Source organism: Taeniopygia guttata, chromosome 1A (assembly GCF_048771995.1).
Source record: "Taeniopygia guttata chromosome 1A, bTaeGut7.mat, whole genome shotgun sequence".
Lineage (NCBI taxonomy): Eukaryota > Metazoa > Chordata > Aves > Passeriformes > Estrildidae > Taeniopygia > Taeniopygia guttata.
Window position 1 is genome coordinate 36,619,205 of NC_133025.1, and position 9,658 is coordinate 36,628,862.

Consider the following 9,658-nt stretch of genomic DNA (forward strand, 5'->3'; position numbering starts at 1 on the left):
AAAGGTGCCAGACAAATGACACCAAGTTCAACTCTCACTAAAGACTGGGAAACTCGAGAGCAATACATTCAGTAGAAGTTACTCCTAGCTGATGTTCTTGCCTAGAATTCCAGGGCAACTTTTAAGATTTCTCCTTACATAATCATCATTAAATATGAAAACAAAAATTATAATAGTGTAGACACCCATTAGCAAACACTCTTTGCAGATGTTCAAAGTAATTCTTGAGGTAGTTTGCTCAAAACCTCTAACAGAGGTTTGTAACTTTAAAGAGCTCAGATGCTCTGCAGAGTGATCTTAAGGGTCTTTTCCAACCTAAACAATTCTGTGAGAACTGAGTGAACTGTTTGAAAAGTGCACAGTACATGAGTTTCACACTTGAAATGTCTTGGTACTACAAGCCCAAAAATGCATCACTCATTCCAAAACTGTTAGTAGAAGCTATGGTAGCAATCATTGGACAGGTAAATTTATATGAAGAGAAGACCATACAGTAGTAACTAAGAGGAAAAAATAGCTCTTTTTCAAAAAGAAGCAATTGAATAATGCATCAGGTTAAAATATCATTTTAAAAGGGAATAAATAAAGCAGAAGACCGAGTGTTTCCTTTATATCTATGAGATCAAATTCATACATCCATTACCACTAGAATGAAAACCGGTTATAAAACAAGGGGATATTGTATCTATTATTATCCTGAGGGGAGACCTCATCACTCCCTGCTACAACCCAAAAGGAGGCTGTAGCTGGGGAGTGGTCTCTTCTCCCAGCTAAACAAGCAACAGGATGAGAGGGAATGGCCTCAAGCTACACCAGGGCATGTTTAGATGGGATATTATGAAAACTTTCTTCACTGAAAAGGTTGTCAGCCATTGAAACAAGTAGCCTAGGGAAGTGCTGCAATCACCATCCCTGGAAGTGCTCAAAAGATGTGTTGATGTGGCACTTGGGGACACAGTTCAGCAGTGAACACAGCAGTGCTGAGTTAACAGCTGGACTCAGTCTTAGAGAAGAGGCCTTTTTCAACCTGAACAATTCCATGTTTCTATGATTAACACAGCAGATAAACATGTTAAACAGATTATATCACTCATCTTGGGGAAAGAATATGCCTTCTTAGGAAAGCTGATGGTCCAAAAAAGAAAATCAATCTCAATCAAATGAGCAGATAAGTGCAGTGCTAGAATATAAAGATACCTCATCTGTGTGATGAAAGACTTTATCAGCCACTGAACTCTCCAGAGACAATACCTTTATTAGTGCCTCAAAGTTATTTTGTTAACAAAAGATTTCTAACTGTTAATGTAGAAACAAAAACTGACAAAATTTATTTAAATTTGCAAATTTGGAAGAGATAATTTAAACTGTCTGCCCAAATACAAACACAGAATACAGGAGTAAGATATAATAAAGACTACAATACTAATATAAAAGCTATTAAATTCTGCATAAAGAGACTAAGGAGCTAATGGTCAGTGGAAGCAAGGAATCCAGGTGCCTCAATACAGTCACAAGAAGGTGACACTGGACTCTTGCAGTATTGACACAACTTACTGTGCTAGCACAAACTCATCCAATGTGTGCAAAAGACACACACAGTTAACAGCATAAATGCTAACTGGCATGGCAATATATAGGAATTTTTAGCAGAAGCTGAAGTAAGGTATCCTGACAAAACAGAAAACGGTAAGAAATTTGAAGAAGCGGCATTTCACAAAATACACTCAGAACAACTTCTAGCTAAGCACATGAGCTTAAATATCTGAGATGGGAAGCACTCATATCACATGAGAGATACATTCCTTTCATAAAGGGAACAACCAGTTTCTCTTCTGAATGATCTTCAAGTCAGAGAAAAGTAAACCCTGCTGGAAAAGCTTATTGTAGTTCCTCCTTAGCTATGCATAACCCTATAGCCCCTTCCTTCCATTAATGTTTGAACGATAGTAAAGTTAAAAAATGTTCAAAGCATTTCTTTGTACACTGTTAGACCTTCAGTTATACAAGTCACAGCAGGGTCAAGAGACAGAAGCTGTCACAGGCAAGTACCTTTTATAACACCTCATGAAATTGGTTAGGCAAGTTTGAAGTTACTGTGAAACTGTACTGCCACATCTCGTTTATGGTAATACAAAATTCAGAATCTGACTGTAGAGAACAAATAAACATGATAAAAACATTAGCATGCTGAACCAAGTAACACAACACAACTGAAACTGTTCTTTCCCCTTCAAGTGATACTATTTTGCACCTCCTAGTAACTCCTGAGGTAAAAGCACCAACTTCAGCCACTTGCCAATGCAACTACTTCACTAGTGTTTGCAGGCCTCTGCACAATACATTTATACACGTTACAGCATGAAAACACATTTTCCACCCTTTCAACTTAGAACTGCTCTACACTTCTATGAGAATGTCAGTTGACAGCAAAGTCAAATTCTTCAACACAAAACAGAGGGATAATACATATATAAGTATTATTACTCCGCTATTAGTAACTGCAGGATTTGTTTCCATTCATGTGGAAACCCATTGTAAGCATTCCCTTGAACTGATTTTTGAATCAGGAAATGAGGACTCAATCAACAAAAACTGAATTCCTCTCTTTGTAGTATTTTTACTACATATTAGATAGTGCCTGCATACTCTTTCAGCAGAAAAGAGCCTCCGTATCGAGAAAGAGATGAACTACAAAATTACAAATTAAAATCAGGACTATTATCAAACAATATCTACATGCTTGTCTATGCTACTGACCTGAGCTCCATGATCATGTTCTAAAAATAGGGCAATTAGCACACAATGTTGCCTTTGTTCTGAATACCAAGATTCTGTAGCAGAAAACCTAACAATTTCTATTTAGAACAATCTATCATTATTAGAGAAGTAACATGTTTAAATCCAAACCTGGAAAAATTAACAAGGATCTTTTTTGGATTTTTTTTTATACTCACTGTAGCTTTTTATGGTTTTACTTTCCATCATGGATAATGGGAAGAACAGCAGACATCCTAGAGGGCTGAAATCAAAGTCTTCATGTGTAAGGAAATACTTGAAATTTCCTAAGACAGTGTTTCTCAATACAGTTCATTTTGGTACAGGTATTCAGTTTGCTAAAAAATGGCAAAGTAATAAAAAAAAATTGTGTTTTAACAAAATTCTTCAGGTAGCAGGGTGCACTGTAACAGCTTAAAAAAAATCAAATTTGTGCATACCACAACATCAAACACTGGGAAACAGAGCATTAATTGGCTGCCTAGATCGCCACATAATCAAACACGACCATATTGACAATTACACTGCTATCTGCAAAACTCACCCACTGCAGCATTTAAGTTTTTATCCAATTTTACTTCAAAAACATCTAAGCATCCTTATATGAAAAGAAGGTTATAAAATACTGAAAAATATGTACAGGTTTCAGAAGTGTGCTCCTTGCTAGAACATATGATGAATGCAATTTTAAATTCATTCACTAACCAAGAAGCCACTGAAATTCCAAAAATGTACTTAGCAACTTCTTTGTTAGCTTCTATTCAGTATTTTTTCCATGGAAGCCAGACCACTACTACACTACCAACTTTAAAACAGTTTTCAACTAACAAGTTAGTGTGCACAAAAAAAAAAGAACACAACCACAACTTCAACACATTTTGGAGGCTATTGGGATGAGACGTTACAACTGGCAGTAAAGACCTAACAGAAGAATACCCATGTTTATGGTTTGAGCCATTTTCAAACCAATACAGGCGCAGTTTAAAAAGTAATCGTAAACATGTATCAGGGCTACAGAGAACTTGATCCATAGAACTTGAGCACGGTTTACAAAGTTATCTTCAGAAATACTCTCTTGTGAATTTCACTCAATCTTGCCTTTGGCACCAACATAGAAGTTTGTGATACCTCCAAAACACTGAAGATGGTGGTAAAAGAATCAAAAGGCTGTGTCGTGAGGATCTCACCAGTTCAAACACAGCAAGCATGTTTGTGATAAAGCCACCTTGCACACACAAGAAACAGCATAAAGCACTATACCAGTTCACACTTCAACATTCAAAGATGAGTTATTTCCAAAACTGTAGTATCACAACAACAGCTTAAAAGGGTGACTCAATGTGAGACAAAATACATAATATTGAAATCTGAAGTAACAAATAAAAAGATGCAATTCCAACTACTTTAGAATTCAAAAGGTCAAAAACCTGCTATGTAAAGACATATATAATGGCATGGAGACCACTGAAGACTTCAACATGCAGAAGTGGCAAGATCTCAAGTGAATGCATGGTGACTAAAACATACAATTACAGAATATGATCATCCTGTACTTCAGTAATGTATCCTTAATGAAAATATTGTATCCACTGCTCAACACTGAAGAGAGGAACTAGCTCAGTTAAGGGCCTAGCAAAATGAAAACCTGATCAACAGAAGCAGTTCACATTTTATATCAATAGTATTTGAGAGGAGAGTAACAAGAAATGACACAAAAATACATACATAAACAAGAAGTTCAAAAATAACTGATTCAAACTTGGTTTCAATATGAACAATTTTTTTTTCATGTACCCTGTGTTCCTCAGCTCTTCTGCGTCTGTCACGTTTTTAACTAGGGCCTGAACTAAAGCAAAACTTTCCCTCACGGGCAAGTCATCCCACAAGAAATCTGAAAGAACTGCTTCTCCTTCCTTTGAAACACTGCATATTAAACGATACCTAAATAAAGTAGTAGATTGAACCAATCATAGTGCAGATGGTGAGAAAAGGTAACAAGCATGTATGTTTCTATCCTGGGTCTTAGAAGTCATAGTTTGTCCATTCCAGATTTCAGGCACCCATTTCGTCAAATCTAGTAGCAAGAATCTCCAACACTTGGCTAATTCTAGTATTGCTCATGTTTTGGGTGAAGTTTGCTTTGTTCATTTGTTATTTGGTAGTGGTAGTGATAGTTTTTTTAGAGAATAGATGTAAAATCATCAATTGAATGCTTCAAAGCATACAAAACCCCCAGTTTTGTATCTAAAATTTGCTTTCATCTTTTGAACATAAAAACCTACCAAGGAGCAACTAGTAGTACTTTGTTCTATAGTCCTCAATGACCAATTGAAACAGCTGAAGTGAAAACTGTCTATTCATTATGGCAAGTTAAGATTTAAACTGAGACATCACCATTTCAAGCCATGTCTGTGCAGACATACATTTAAGCACACAGCCCCGAAATGCATCTGTATTTTCCAATACTAAAATCTAAACAGCTTTCCATCTAAGACCTGCAGTTTTACCTTTGACAAGTATTTAGGATGTAGATAATGTCTTCATTTAAACAGATGATACAAATTCATTTAAAAGATTAATCTTTTAAGAAAATACAATTTACTTAATATCTTAAATAATTTGTATTTTTAAGTAATTCTAGAGTATCAAAGGTAAATCAGCAAACTTTTTTTTATTGAATGCAACTAAACCTTTAATCTGCAATATGTGAAGTAGTCCTGAAAAATTAAGGTCAAAAGTTATGAGTAAATACACAAGGCCACATCAGTAATTAGGATTTCTACTTCTGCACAACTTTGCTGATTCAGAAAAGAATATAATCATTTAGTGTAGGAAGTCCTCAAAGCTCTCACACGTTGCTTCCAAATAGCTTAATTTTTCAGAAGGTCATCAAATGAATCCCCAAGCAACTTCTGTGATGCCTTCCAGGCATGTCTGGTTTTCTAGACAAACACATTATGACACCAGACCTACTCTCCATATTAACAATGTTGGGTGATGAGGAAATGCACTAACCTCTGAGCTGAGTGAGAACCAGCTAGATTGAATTAGCTTTAATTATAATCACTTTTGAACACTAAATAATTCATTGACCTATAAGCCTTAAAGCCATCATCACAACCCTTCCTTGGATTAAACACATACTATGAAGTTCCACTCTATTATTTAACTAGCCACCTCCCTAAGGAGAAGCTTGAAGGAATGCAGTTGCCCAGACCAGTTGAGAAGATTTCTCAGCTGTACTGAAATAAAACCAGCATTAAAAAGTCTCATTTCACTCCGCAAAGTTATGTCTTCTGTGTAAATGTCTATCAGTACCTCACAAATACCAAAGCACTCCCAGCTCATGGAAAATCACAGAGCTTAAGTTGCACTGAATGTATATACAGATGCAGAAAAACAAACAGGCATTGAAAGAGCACCTGCATCTCCATTTTCTGTAACCTGTCCAATTCCTGCAGTTTCCTTTAAAATCAGGTCCTTAGTTAGAGATATGCCATGTTTGCAGCTGTTTCACAAGAACCTGAATATGAACTGCATTACAACTACTTTAGTAAAAAGGTAGATATCAGAGAGTAAAAAGAAGATATCAGAGACATGTTCACCATACCTGTTGTTCTACTGGAATAAACTGGCTTTCACCAAAGGATTGAACCAAAATTCAAAATAGAAGATGTCTTGCTCCCCTCCTAAGATTTTTCACTATTGAAATTAATAACCTCAAGCTATTTTACTCCCTGAAAGAATACAATTTCTGCCATGATTGAGTCGAGCTCTTCGTGTTACCACTGCTTTAACTTTTAGGAGCCTAGTGAATAAACAGATTTTTATCAAATGTACACTGTAAGCCAAAGTTTCCTCATAGATGTGGAGTTCTGTATTAGAGGACATGGCCTCAGCCTAGGAGATCCAGGTCTCGCTCAGGGTTGTGAAAACTCTGTTAACAAAGATTCATAACATCATGCCCACAGCGCTTTAGTTTCAGTTTCGCTTGTGCACACATGCCCAAAGCTAAGAAAAAAAACACACCACTCCTTTCCAGGGTGTTCAGCAAGCAGTCACCATAACAAATCCCCCACCTGCTCCTAGGAATAGTTTCTGAGTGAGGCAGGGGGTAAATGATGCACAAGGATGGTGGGAGCATTACTGTGTATATGTAAACAGCGCTGCAGCAGATCTGGCACTTCTTGCAACAATGGGCTGGCAGCACAGATGCTGCACCGTACTTCTGTGTGCTTCCAACACTCTCTTCCCAGCTTTGTCAATGTCCGAGAAAGACCAGGAGCTCTGAAAAACACCAACCTACCACCTGTGCACAGGACCAGCATTCTACAATACTCAGTCCTCAGAAACCAAGAGTAAATTATCGCCACAACTTGTCACAAAGCACAGAAAAAGTGGAGGGCAGTAAGACTGCTAACATGTATCACTCACAGGACTAAGTGGGACACACACACACAAGCTCAGGTGTCAGTGGCCTGTTCTAAGCACTTCTATCAATGTTTCAGGTACCCAAAGCCTGAGCAGCCTCAACTTCTGTCTCATGTAGAAGCATCCAAGTAACTTAAATTTCCATGTATGTATATTTTAAATGATATCTTCCCCTAAGGATTAATATAATTTCTGGATTTACAAGAGACTGGAAACCATTCAGCTTGCTTCAATCAAAGTACAGTGCTTCTCCCATTCTTTAAAGAGTACCATTGTAAAATGGGCTCAGCAGGAAGGCTGCTAAAAAGCTACTAACGTTTTTGTCAAGAACCACCTTCAGCAGTTCACAGCCTTAGGCCTTAACTCTTACCTCAAGTTTAATTTCATGACTGTAATTAAAATTATCAGGCACTATCTCCTGCCTAATTAATGTAGCATCTACCAGCAGATGTTAAAATCCCAAGAGGCGCTGAGCCGAGGAGAGTATTTGTCATACCTTGCAGACACCATGCCCACTTCTCTTACCCTCCACAAATGAGATTGAACATGAGATGTTAAGTGTATCTCAACAGGATTTGAAACATACACCTAACTGCAGGCAGCTTGGAGATAAAGTGCAGATGGTGCTGCTGTATTATTATTACACTGGTTGTTTGAAAAAAAGTTTGTGTTTTCTTTCGGCAAGCAAATGAGGTAGGCTTTTTAATTCAATATTGAAAATCTCACAAGTATTGGCAGTGTAAGGACCCTAAACAGTCAATATGGAACAGACAAGTGTATGTGTTATACATATGGAACATACAGAGTATGTTTTATAGCTCTAGATGAATACTGAACACAAGTTAGTATTTCCACATGTAGTTACTAACTCCTCCAGGTGGTTTCTCAGCCTTCCTCGGGGACACTACTTAGGGTGATACCAGCTAACAGGCATCCGGAGAAGCGACATGTTGAACTCCCGGACACCACTCTACCGTGAGGCAGGACGCGGGAGCTGCCCGCCTGCTGGCTGAATCTCTGGGTCCCCCTACCAGCAGCACAGCACAGCACACCCGCGCCCGAGCTCCGCACGGGAGCGGGAACGAGGCGCGGGAGGCGGCACAAGGCCACGGCGCGCTGCCATCCGCCGCTCCCCGCCCCGCCATGTGCGCACACACCGCGCGGGGCCCGCGCCGGACCGGCCCGAGCCCCTCCCGCGCCCTCCCCGCGGCCGGCCGGACGCTCACCCGCTCCTCCCCGCGCCGCTTTCCGGCCCCGCCACCCTCCCGCTCCCCGGCCGCGCCGGGCGCGGCCCCGCTCGGGCGCCCACGTGTTGCGGGGCCGACCCGCCTCCCCCCGGCGTCGGCCGCGCCACGGGCCCGGCCTAGCGCGGCCCGGGCGCTCCGCGGGGCGCGGCGGAGGGACGCGCGGGAGGCGGCGAGCAGCGCTGCTCGCTGCGGGCCCGGGGGGCGAGCAGAGGCGCGGCCGCGCCGCGGGCCGCGCGGGGGGCACCCGGTGTGGCACGGGCACCGCCGGCCTCCCGCGTCCCGCCAGCCCAGCGGCCCCGCTAGGCCGGGCCGGCATCCACGGCCTTCCCGCGAGGGAGCGGGGGCCCAGCGCCCCCCGCCCGCCCCCCGTGCCCCCCGTGCCCCCAGCCCGGAGCGGCGGCGGCGGGGCCGCGCTCCGGCGGTACCTGCGCGGCCGCGGGCGGCGGTGACTCAGGAGCAGCGAGGCGGAGGCGCCGCGCGGCCGGCGGTGAAAGGACCCGCGCTCCCGCCGCTCGCGCTCATATAGAATTAACGTCACCACGTAACCCCCCTCCCCCGCCGCCCGCGTCTCCTGGCAACGCGCGCGCGCGCCCTCGCGCCGCCCGCCCGCCCCGGCCGGGAGCGCGCGCGGGCCGTTGGCCGAGGCGGTTGGGCCCGAGCGGACTCGCGGCCCGGCAGCGGCGGGCGGGGCGGAGCCGCCCGACTGTCAGGGCGCCTCGCCGCTGCCCTGAGCCCGAGCTCGAGAGCTTCTGAAGGCACCTGAGCATACGTAGAACTTACTCGGACAGGTAAACTCCATTCACACAGGCCGCAGGTACCACAAAACCACAGTCAGTACTAGCTTACCTTGAAAAACCAAGCTGAGCACCTGCTGGTTCATCAGAGTTTCGACCATTTCTGCCTTGGCTGGGATGAGCGGCCAAAGACAACAACAGCTCCAACCCTCCCATTTTGACTTGCCGTACTTGCCTACCGGACTTGGTTTCCTGCAAATGCCTGTCATGCCTGTCTCCGAGCTCCAAGTAAAGCCGTTCCTAAAACGTATTCCTTTCTAGCATTTCTCTCCATGCTCATAGTCTTGAGTAATAGCACGTAGCACACTTGGAGAAGACATCTGTGATCTACACTAAACTTACAGAAATGTAAATGTCTTTGAGACTTCTAACCCCTTGGCTGGAAGGAGCCGATGATTCCAAATTCAATTA

The 9,658-nt window shown here is 42.5% G+C and overlaps 1 protein-coding gene across 2 annotated transcripts in view; it reads right to left on the reverse strand.

Annotated features, from left to right (window-relative positions):
* NAP1L1 (nucleosome assembly protein 1 like 1) overlaps positions 1–9,019 on the reverse strand; it is a 28,880-nt gene extending 19,861 nt beyond the window's left edge. Inside the window, exon 1 of one of the 2 annotated variants that reach the window (XM_030260195.4) lies at positions 8,879–9,019. The gene's annotated coding sequence lies outside the window, so the exon portion shown is untranslated. The remainder of the gene's footprint in view (positions 1–8,878) is intronic. The other variant, XM_030260185.4, reaches the window with a different exon arrangement.
* Positions 9,020–9,658: the final 639 nt, after the last annotated feature.